The following is a 9,876-nucleotide window of genomic DNA, read 5'->3' on the forward strand; positions in this document are numbered from 1 at the left end:
AGTTCACTCATATGTAAAATCTAAAAAACAACAACAAAACAAATAAAATAAAACAAAAACAAACAGATACAGAGAATGGATTAGTGGTTACCAGATGGGTGGGGGCTGGGAGGGTAAGTATAATTGAAGGGGGTCAACTGGATGATGGATGGTAACTAGATTTGTGGTGGTGATCACTTTGTAGTGTGTACAGATGTTAAATTATAATGCTATACACTTGAAATTTACATAATTTTAAAAACTCTTTAAAAATAAATACAAGAAATTATATGGGCTTTATGATACTACTGTATCTGAATACAGTTCATCAGTTTTTTTGAATGTATAGAGACAATGGAAGATTTCCAGAATTGCATCTTTAATCAGAGACCTACAAAAAACACCTCAACCTTGGCAATGTGTTAAATTTGCGTGTGTAAGTAATTAGAGTATATTTTAAAGCAGTGTTCCCTTCTGTAAATCTTTGTTCTCCACTTCCTGCAAACTAAATTAAAGAAGGATATTGGATTTGGAAGTCTTTTGTTTTCCTTTTAAAAGTTCTTTGTAGTAACTTATGCTTAATTAAAAGGGCAACCACAAAAGACAGGAGGAACTCTGATGATTCTGGAGGGTGACAGCCACACACCAATGTGATTAACACACAGCAGACAGATTACAACAAACATAATTTATCTTCATCAACAAGCACTTTCAGAATTTAGCACCAGAAATGCACTTCAAGTTCAAAATGTTCGCTCTAAAATAAAATAAATGTATTTCTTTTTATACCTCTTGGAATTCTTACTATATATGTATAGTAAGAACATATGTATTACTATATACTAGTAATAACATACATATACTAGATATACCATTATATTTAAAATAAATATTTTAAAGTCTATTTAAAATGCTCCTTTCATATGCCTTGAATTCTAATTGTGTATATATATGTTGTGAATATATAATTTATGTTCAAAATAAATATTTTAAAATCCATTTTACAATTTATACTGTAGATTCACCTTAGTGGCTAAAAATGATAAAATAAAATATCTGAGGAGATGGAGGGAGAGAGCTAGAAGTTACAGTATTTCAGCCATGAGAGTCTAAAGAAAAATTCTCTGTACATGTTGTCTGAATGTGACTTGAAGCAGAGAACCCTGAGATTCTCTTCTAGCTTAGTCATTAAGTCAAGCAAATGATTTAACATCCATATCTAAAGTATCCCATCTATAAATGGAATTTTTAATTTTCATGTGTCAGTGATCATTATTACACTACTTAAAAAGTGTTTTTAAAGTGAAATGAATATGTGACACATGTGCCAAGTGCTATGCTTTCCATATGCCATTTAATAATCCTACAAAATATAAACTTCATAACCTCATGTATCAAGCAATCACTTATCAAAAACTATTTATCAAGATTACACTATATGCCAACAATGAACAAGATAGATACAGCCCTGTATTAGTGGGTCTTACATTCTAGAAGGAGACAAACAACAAAAAAGTAAATAAATAGGAAAAATAACACACTGTTAAAAGAATTTTACAGTACTCTCACACCTTACTATAATAGAGCACTTATCACAGAAGTATACATGTGTGTGTATGTGTGCTTCTTCTATTAATTGAAGTGTCCTTAAGGAGATGTCTTATATCATCCAAAACTTAGCACAATAATTGAGACAGAATACATATCCAATACATATAGAATCGATGGATGATAGAAGGGAACAAAAGAAAGAAAGAAAAAAGAATGAGTCAATAAGCAGTTACTCAACAAGTTACCTTAAAAATAAAAGGATTTTGGCTATGACAGAGTAGCATTTTACAGACCAACCCTTCCACCAAAAGCAACTATAAAAGTTCACGATAACCCAGCTTTCTGAAGGCTTGGAAGGCAACGACAGTAATCAAGATTCAAAAGGACAAGTCCCTCCCAAAAGAGAAATGTATTGATGTGAACCCACAATTCTGATTCTGGTTCCCAAAAGACATTTTCAGGTTCCTAAGATAAAGACGGAAAGAGGCCAAAAAGACAAGAAGTCAGAATAAAGCAGCTAAAAGGTAATAAACAGAGGCAATAATTCCTCTCATGATAACATAGAGACAATAATTCCTACCAAAAAGGAGGAAGTCTGGCTAAAAAACCAAAAAACTAAAAACAGGCTTTCCACTGAGACTCTCTGAGAGCTACAGTATAGGAATAAAGGCAAACTAGAAATAGTCCAACCTTCAGAAATACTAAAATTCGGACTCAAAGTTCTCAATCCCTGAGTGGATCACAATGATGTTTCCACATTCTATGCCTGATAAACACTAGAAAAAGATAACATGCTCTAGAGTATGCCAAAAGATAGGACTAAATGACTGAAACCCAAAAGATAAAATAAAAAATAGAAATAGATTCATAGGTGACTCAAATAATGGTGTTATCAAGACGAACTTAAAAATAACTATATTTAATATGTTTATGAAATTAAATGATAATATGGAGAATTTCACCAGGGAAATGAAGTCTGTAAGAAAATTATCAAATTAACCTTTTGGAACTGATGTATATAATAAGCAAGATTAAGAAACTCAGTAAGTATATTAGACATCAAAGAAAGGAATATTTCACTAGAAATGGAATACAAGTCAAAAATACCTACATGAAAGCAGATAGATAGATAGATTTTAAAGCTACAAAAGACAGAATTTAAGAAACATATGGGACATGGTGAAAAGGACTATCATGTATATAACTGAAATCTCAAAGGAAAAAATAGAAAGAGGAAAAGGAAGAAGCCATATCTAAAGGTACTAGTCAAAAATTTCCAAAAAGATAAAAGACATTAAACAACAGAATTAAGAAGCTCTATAATAAAATAAAACAAATACAAAGATACATCTAGATATATTTATGAAAACCAAAGACAAAGTGTCTTTAAAGCAGCTAGAGACAAAAACAAAAATACTTTCAAATAAGCAACAATAAGTTTGACAGCTGATTTCATACCAGAAATGAAATCCAAGGACAATGAAATGATATCTTCCAAATCAAGAAAACTTCTAGCCCGAAGTCTTCACCTAGAAAGATACTGCTTAAAAATAAAGGGCAAATAAAGATTATGTCAGACAAACAAAAGTAGAGAAAATGTATTGGCAGCAGGCCCATGCCTCCCCCAAAATACTAGAGGTTCTTCCGGCAAAATAAAATGATTCCAAATATACAGAGGAATGAAGTGAAACAGAATGAGTAAATATGTGGGAAATATAAATGAACTTGAATCTGTAAAACAATATATATTGTGTCTTATGGAATTTAAAATATGCATGTAGAACTTAAATATGTGACTAGAATAGCAACAAGGCTAGAAGAAATAAGATGTCTTTAAAATTTCTCCGTGTCTGGGAGGTGATAAGATTAGTAACCTTTGTAAAAGGGCTAATTCCTAGTGAATTTTACTGAGTAAAAGATTGATGTTGTACTATCAAAAATAGGTCGTGGCAAACTATGGCTAAGGGCCAAATCCAACCCAACACCTACAAGAATGGTTTTTATATTCTTAAATGGTAGGAAAAAAATTTTTTTACAGTATGTCATGCACTGCTCTAGACCTTTGCATTTATTAGTTCATTTAATCTTCACAACAACCTTGTGAAGTAAGTACTGTTACTCATTGTGCAGATGAGGAAATTGTGGCTTCTAGATAGGTTAAATAGTTAAGAACCACCCAGTTAATGGTCAGTTCCTCTGACATTCAAACCCAGGAAGTCTTGCCCCACAGGTTCTGCTCTTAATGTGCTTCCCCCATAAGCAAGCATATCTAAGCCTTCCATCAGGAGACTATCTCACCCGTGCAAACCCATGACTTCACCATGTGAACCGTAACACTGCACTTAGCGATCTCTGTTCTCTCCACACTCAGAATCTTTCTGCCCATAGCTTCTGCTTGCTTAGAATGTCTCTGACTATTTTTTTCTATCAAAGACCTTTATGAAGACTTAGAATGTCTTCTGTGAAAGCTGCTTTGACAATTCCAATCTACAAATGTTTTCCTTGCTCTGTTTCCATGGCACCTAAAAACACAATTTGTCCCCACATCATCACATTCTTTCCTATATATTACATTAGAAATTCTCTCCAATTCATTATTTGTATGCCTGTCTCCTCAATAAGAATGTAAGTTCATTCGGTTCCAAGAAGTTTCACATAAAGCCTGCACGTATCAGTGTCTCAATACTTAGGTCAGTAAAAGAATGACTTATTGGTGGCCATTGGTATAGATGAAAGAAAAAAATACTCTAAAGGTAGCATCTTTCTATTAGTTATATAACTTCTTTCCTAATCTGTAAAATGAGGCAGATTTGAATTGATCAGAATTACAACCCATCTAATTGATGCTTTTTAGCTACATAATGTAGTATCTCTGTCTCCCTCAAGGTAAATGCTAAACAGTAGATAGATATGTAGGTAGGTAGGCAGGTAAAGATGAAAAGATGAAAAGAACAGAAAACTCTAAAATTGATTTAGCTTATTACAACTAAACTAATTACAGCTAAATCTAGTTTAACTTACTTGCCCCATCAACTGGTCACTCTTTAAATAAATCTATTACTGTTATAAAATGAAATACAACGCAACCTTTAAAAATAACAAAAAGCTCTACAGCTACTGATAAGAAGTGATCTCAAAATATGGTAAAGAAAGTGAGAGACATGAAGGGATGAAACAAAATGAGTTCTCTTTGTGTTTTTAAGAAATGAAATATGTGTACATATGTAGAGAAGATTTCAGATGCAAATAAAAAGAACTGGTTACAGTGGTTGCCTATGGAGAAAAAAACTGGCTTAACCAGCAGCATAGGAAGAAAAAGCATTTTTTACTGTATTGTCTCTCATACATTTAAAATTTAATACCAGCGCATGTATTACTACAGAAATACAAATTAATAAAATATTTTAAATAAAATTAAAAATTAAAAATAATTCCTATGCCTGCCCTTGGAGGGTAGGCAATCAAGAAATGTAGCTTCTAAATGAGAGTAACAATCATGAATTCTCAACCTTGAGAAATGAGAAAATCAAACACCGTAGTAAATGACAGAAAGCAAATATTTACTTGTACTAAATAGGATTGCCCTTAATTCAACAACATAAATAAATGTTGTCTGGTGCAAAACTAGCCTGGTAGGTTTCTTTCAAAACTTAATGCAATGGATTCTTTTCAACATTTTCTCAGTCTCCCTCTCCCCCTCCCCTTCTCCTCCCTCATTTGTCATCTAACTTTCTTTGAGTAGTGTTGTACACACTCAATGGATTTAAAAAGTGACAATAAGGCAGCAAAATTAAGTGATGAAAACACCTTTGTTTTGTATTTTCCTTACTGCAGACACAAACATGTATCAATTTCTCCAAAACTAATTTTTTTCTAAGAAACAATCTACAAAGAACAAATGTTTGTTGATGGTGATGATTATAATAAGAAAAGTTTGTCACTGTTGCTTAGCATCTGTAGCCAGGAAACCCATTTTGACTGTATGTCTTGAAACAGGCTTAATTATTTAGATACAGGAAGAAGAGGGAAGAACTCTTCTGTTTCTAATATTCTTTTTTTTTTTTAAAAAAAAAAAAAAGTCTTAATTTCAGAGAAAAGATAAATTTGGATATACTGAAATGAGATCCTCTCCTTGCTGAAATGTTCTGGAGACACTCTGCAGACCAGGACTGCTTCTCTTCTGCTTCCTCCCCTAGCTCTCCCCTTGACACACGGCACTGCTTATTTAGCAGATAAATCTAAACCGCATAATTTGGAAGAAAATATACATAGAACTATTCCCTGCCCTGAGGACTTACAAAAGGAGAAACTTCTCTCCACTGGAGATCTGCTTATTTTTATAATTATTACACAGCATAGGAAAGCCTTTTTATATATTTTTGCTTGAGGGGCTCAGAATTTAATCAGATGCCTCTGGAAGAGAAATAAGTCAGTTTTTTGCAGTAAGAAAAGAAAGCTAAGAATTTATTAGCAGAATGGCTGCTTTAAAAAGTCTGACAGTAAGGATTTCTACAGAACTTGTTTTTTGCAGTGATTATACCATTAACAGACCCAAAGACGGAAGGAACTCCAACTTTCAGAACAGAACTCCACATCTATTACTTTTAATACAGGACAGCCACTTCGGTGGGTCAGCTGATGGTAGCAAAACCTTGTTGAAGCCAGAGTCGAGATCTGGAAGCAGTTTCCAATGATTCATTTTCCTCACTCCTATGTTCCTTCCCTGCATATGCAAATCCACATGCATCTCAGGCCCCTTTCTTCCTGTAACCCAGCCAGGGACTCCTGCTCTCATTGTAACCTCCACTTCCAATTTCCTCTGGTTTACTTTTCTTAAGTCTACAAATACGCCCTTCTTCCTAAAGATCTGGATCTTCTCTAATCCTCTTACTAACCCTTGTGTCCATGGTTGAAATTTCCGTCTACTCATCCCAGATTTTTACCTCTTATTTAATTTGCTATTCATGAAAGTCATTCATCTGTTCATTCATTCAATAAGTATTCTTTGACCACGATGGGCCAAGCACTGTTTCAAATACTAAGACTACAACAGTAAACAAACAGATCAAAAAATGAGCAATCAAAGTATAGATGGCAATAGCAATCTTAACAATAATTGTCCTCCATGTAGATCCAATGCTATGGGTAAAACAGTTGTTTTTCAAAGACATCTTAATAAATAAACTAACTAGATATTTCGAAATAAGTGAATTTAAGTACTGCTTGTGTATAGTTGCACATGTACATGGAGCTAATTAGTATAGGTAAATAAATGAATAGATTTTTTTCATTAGTGATAGAATTAATCCTAAAATGCTTTCGAAAAGGTCTTGCAGTTACTACCACCATTTTGCGCTTGAGGTTTGCTAGATGAATGTTATAAAATGCAACATCGCTCTCACCTTTCACTATATTGATTTATATTCATCTCCAGATGAAAATCGTACCTAAAAGGAATTTCTTATCAGTAGTGAAAGGCCAGGGATAATTTATAGCCATGATGAATCTCTGAATATAGCAGTTAAAATAACAAGGTGATACTTTTATTAGATGAATCATGACAGTCAAAATAGCCATCCTCTTCTATCATGTCCTTAATTCAAGATTTTAAACATAAGCTTTATTTAGAAAAATTGGCCAAAGACTGTATTTACCAAATGTTTATAGTCAGTCTTCTGGAATGATATTAAAGTGAAATGTCTTGGAAAATACTAGATAGCATGACTATTACTGCTCAACATTAAAGAAAGCAAACCAGGCACACTGGATTTATCTTGTCATTCACCCATTCACTGGAATCTGAAGGTGACAGGCTGCACTGGTGAAGAAGGGCCCTCTGTCCAGACCAAAGCTCATGCCCCTATCAGCTGGGATGCTGTAGGCTTTAGTGAAGAACACGTATGACAGACATTGCTGGTTTCTGTCTCAGTCCATTTGGGCTGCTATAACAAAATACTAGAGATTGGGTAGCTTGTAAACAGTTCTGGAGGCTGGAATTCTGAGATCATGGTGCCAACGTGGTCAGGCTAGCGTCCTCTTCCGGGCTGCAGACTTCTCACTGTATCCTTACATGGTGTAAGGGGTGATTTACCTCTGTGGGGTCTGTTTTATAGGAGCACTAATCCTATTCATGAGGACTCCACCCTTATGAACTTCTCAAAGATCTCACCTTCTACTGCTATCACACTGGGCATTAGGATTTCAAACATATGAATTTTGGGGGGACACAAAATTGAGACCATAGTGGTTGTCTCACTGAACATCCATTTCCAACTCCTTCTTCCTTGCCATCATCCCTGATAAAGGATTTGAAATCTAAATACTCATTTTTCCCTAATTCCCTTAGAATGACCATGTACAGTTTTAGCAGTATGCAAGAGAAAAATCTATTAAAGACAGAAAAGATAGGCTTCTGGGAAGGGCTTTGCTTTCAAGTGAAAGAGGTATTTGTGACTCTTCTCCCTCCTTCCTGCTTTTAAAGCAAAAATGAGTCCCTGAGCTGTGGAAGATACCAATGTTGTGGAGTTGAGAAGCTAAGGACAGATTTAAAGTGCCTGAGTCTTCATTGATGTCACCAAGCCACCACACCAAGCACAGGGTCCTTCTCTCCAGATTTCCTCCTATGTGAGAATAAAACCCTATTTTCTTCAGCTCTGGTTAGCTGCATTTTTATATATATATATATATATATATATATATACATACATATACTTGTAGATTAAAGCCACTGACACAGGGCATGAACTTACAAATAGGGTAAATCCAAGTTAAAATCCAAGCTCGAACATTTGATAGCTAAATGATCTTAAAGTTCATCCCCTTACTTGGTCTCATTGTCCCCATTAATAGCTCTCACATATCTATAGAGATTTAACAATCTCTCCTCTACCGTTATCATTAGGCTATGTAAGTATCTTTTTATGAGAAATCAATCTTGTCCCTCAAATCAAATAGAAAAAAATTTTAATAACAAAACTAGTTGAAGAGAAAACTCGTGACAAGGGATAACAACAGAAGGAAGAAAGATGCAAAGAATATTTTTTCTAGGCTTGAAATGGTGTAGATGAGACTGCATAGAGAAAATAAACGCTTTCAAAGGAGATAAAAATTAGCACTCTTTCACATGTCGATGTGGTGCCCAACTTGAGTCCCTTAACAATATTTTCCAAGTGGATAATTGTCAGGAGACTATTCAAATGCCATTCAAATGCCTGTACCCAGAGGAGTGGGGGAGTTTAGGCCAATAAGGGAGAAGCCAGGTGGAAACTAAACTCCAAACTCTAGCAGGAGAAAACAAAAAGCAACAACAAAAAGCCTAAAAATGTACTTCAGGATTAAGAGACTATGAAACCTGGAAAACAGATTATAATATTTGAGGAAGAAAAAGATCCCAAACTGTAAATAAATCTACTGTTTAAATCCTCATGATCTCTGCACAGATTTTGAAAATGTCCTAACTGCTTTATTCAAGACTCATATACATTAGCATTGTATAAGCAGGGAAAACAAAATGAAACAAAGCAAAGCAAAATGAAAGAGGGACTGAACCGTTCACCAAAGAATAAGATTTTACAAAATTAAAGCCAAGAGATTGAATACTTAAAGAGATTAAATATGCATGTTTCTGGTGCAAAAGGGCTAAAATAAACACAGAGGCCATTATCAGATTTCAAATGAGCAAAGATTATCTTCCAACTAAACTATAAAAGCAAAAGAGAAAATGTTGTCCTCAGGAAACTTCAATTCCATAAGTGAGAGAAGACCACCAGAAAAAATAGCTTTAAATCAACTGGCTTCCTGGTCTGGGAAGGGAATATTCCATCCAGCTCCCTCATTTTACTAATGGGAGCTCCTGGACCAGAGAGGTTATAGAACAAAATTGAGTAAAGCATAAATCATGCTTCGTCTCTGTAACCTGTCTCCTCTGACACTGACTTTATCTTCCCTTTCGGAGAGAAACTGGAAAACCCTCATCTGGAACATAAAGAGAATACAGAAAGGAACTTGTATCAAAGATAAAATTCTTACAGTGATCAGTTTCTTATCAACTTATATATCCTTAGCCTATCTCACTGAGATGTGGAAAACAAAGGAAGAATATTTGTGACATTATAAGGATCTTTGTTAAAAAGGATAATAACTCAAAGAAGGAAAAATAGGAAGGAGGCAGGGGCAAAATTTTTTTCACAGTTCACATCTGCATCCACCTTGACTAATTTCAGACATTCTCAACTTCTCGCACTGCTCACCAAACACATCAATGCTCAGCCCAAATAACTGATAAACGTGAAATAAGACCCTCTCTCTGGCCTTCTCCCATTGAGCAGGCGCACAGAAGGAACCAAG

Source organism: Camelus ferus, chromosome 2 (assembly GCF_009834535.1).
Source record: "Camelus ferus isolate YT-003-E chromosome 2, BCGSAC_Cfer_1.0, whole genome shotgun sequence".
Classification (NCBI taxonomy): domain Eukaryota; kingdom Metazoa; phylum Chordata; class Mammalia; order Artiodactyla; family Camelidae; genus Camelus; species Camelus ferus.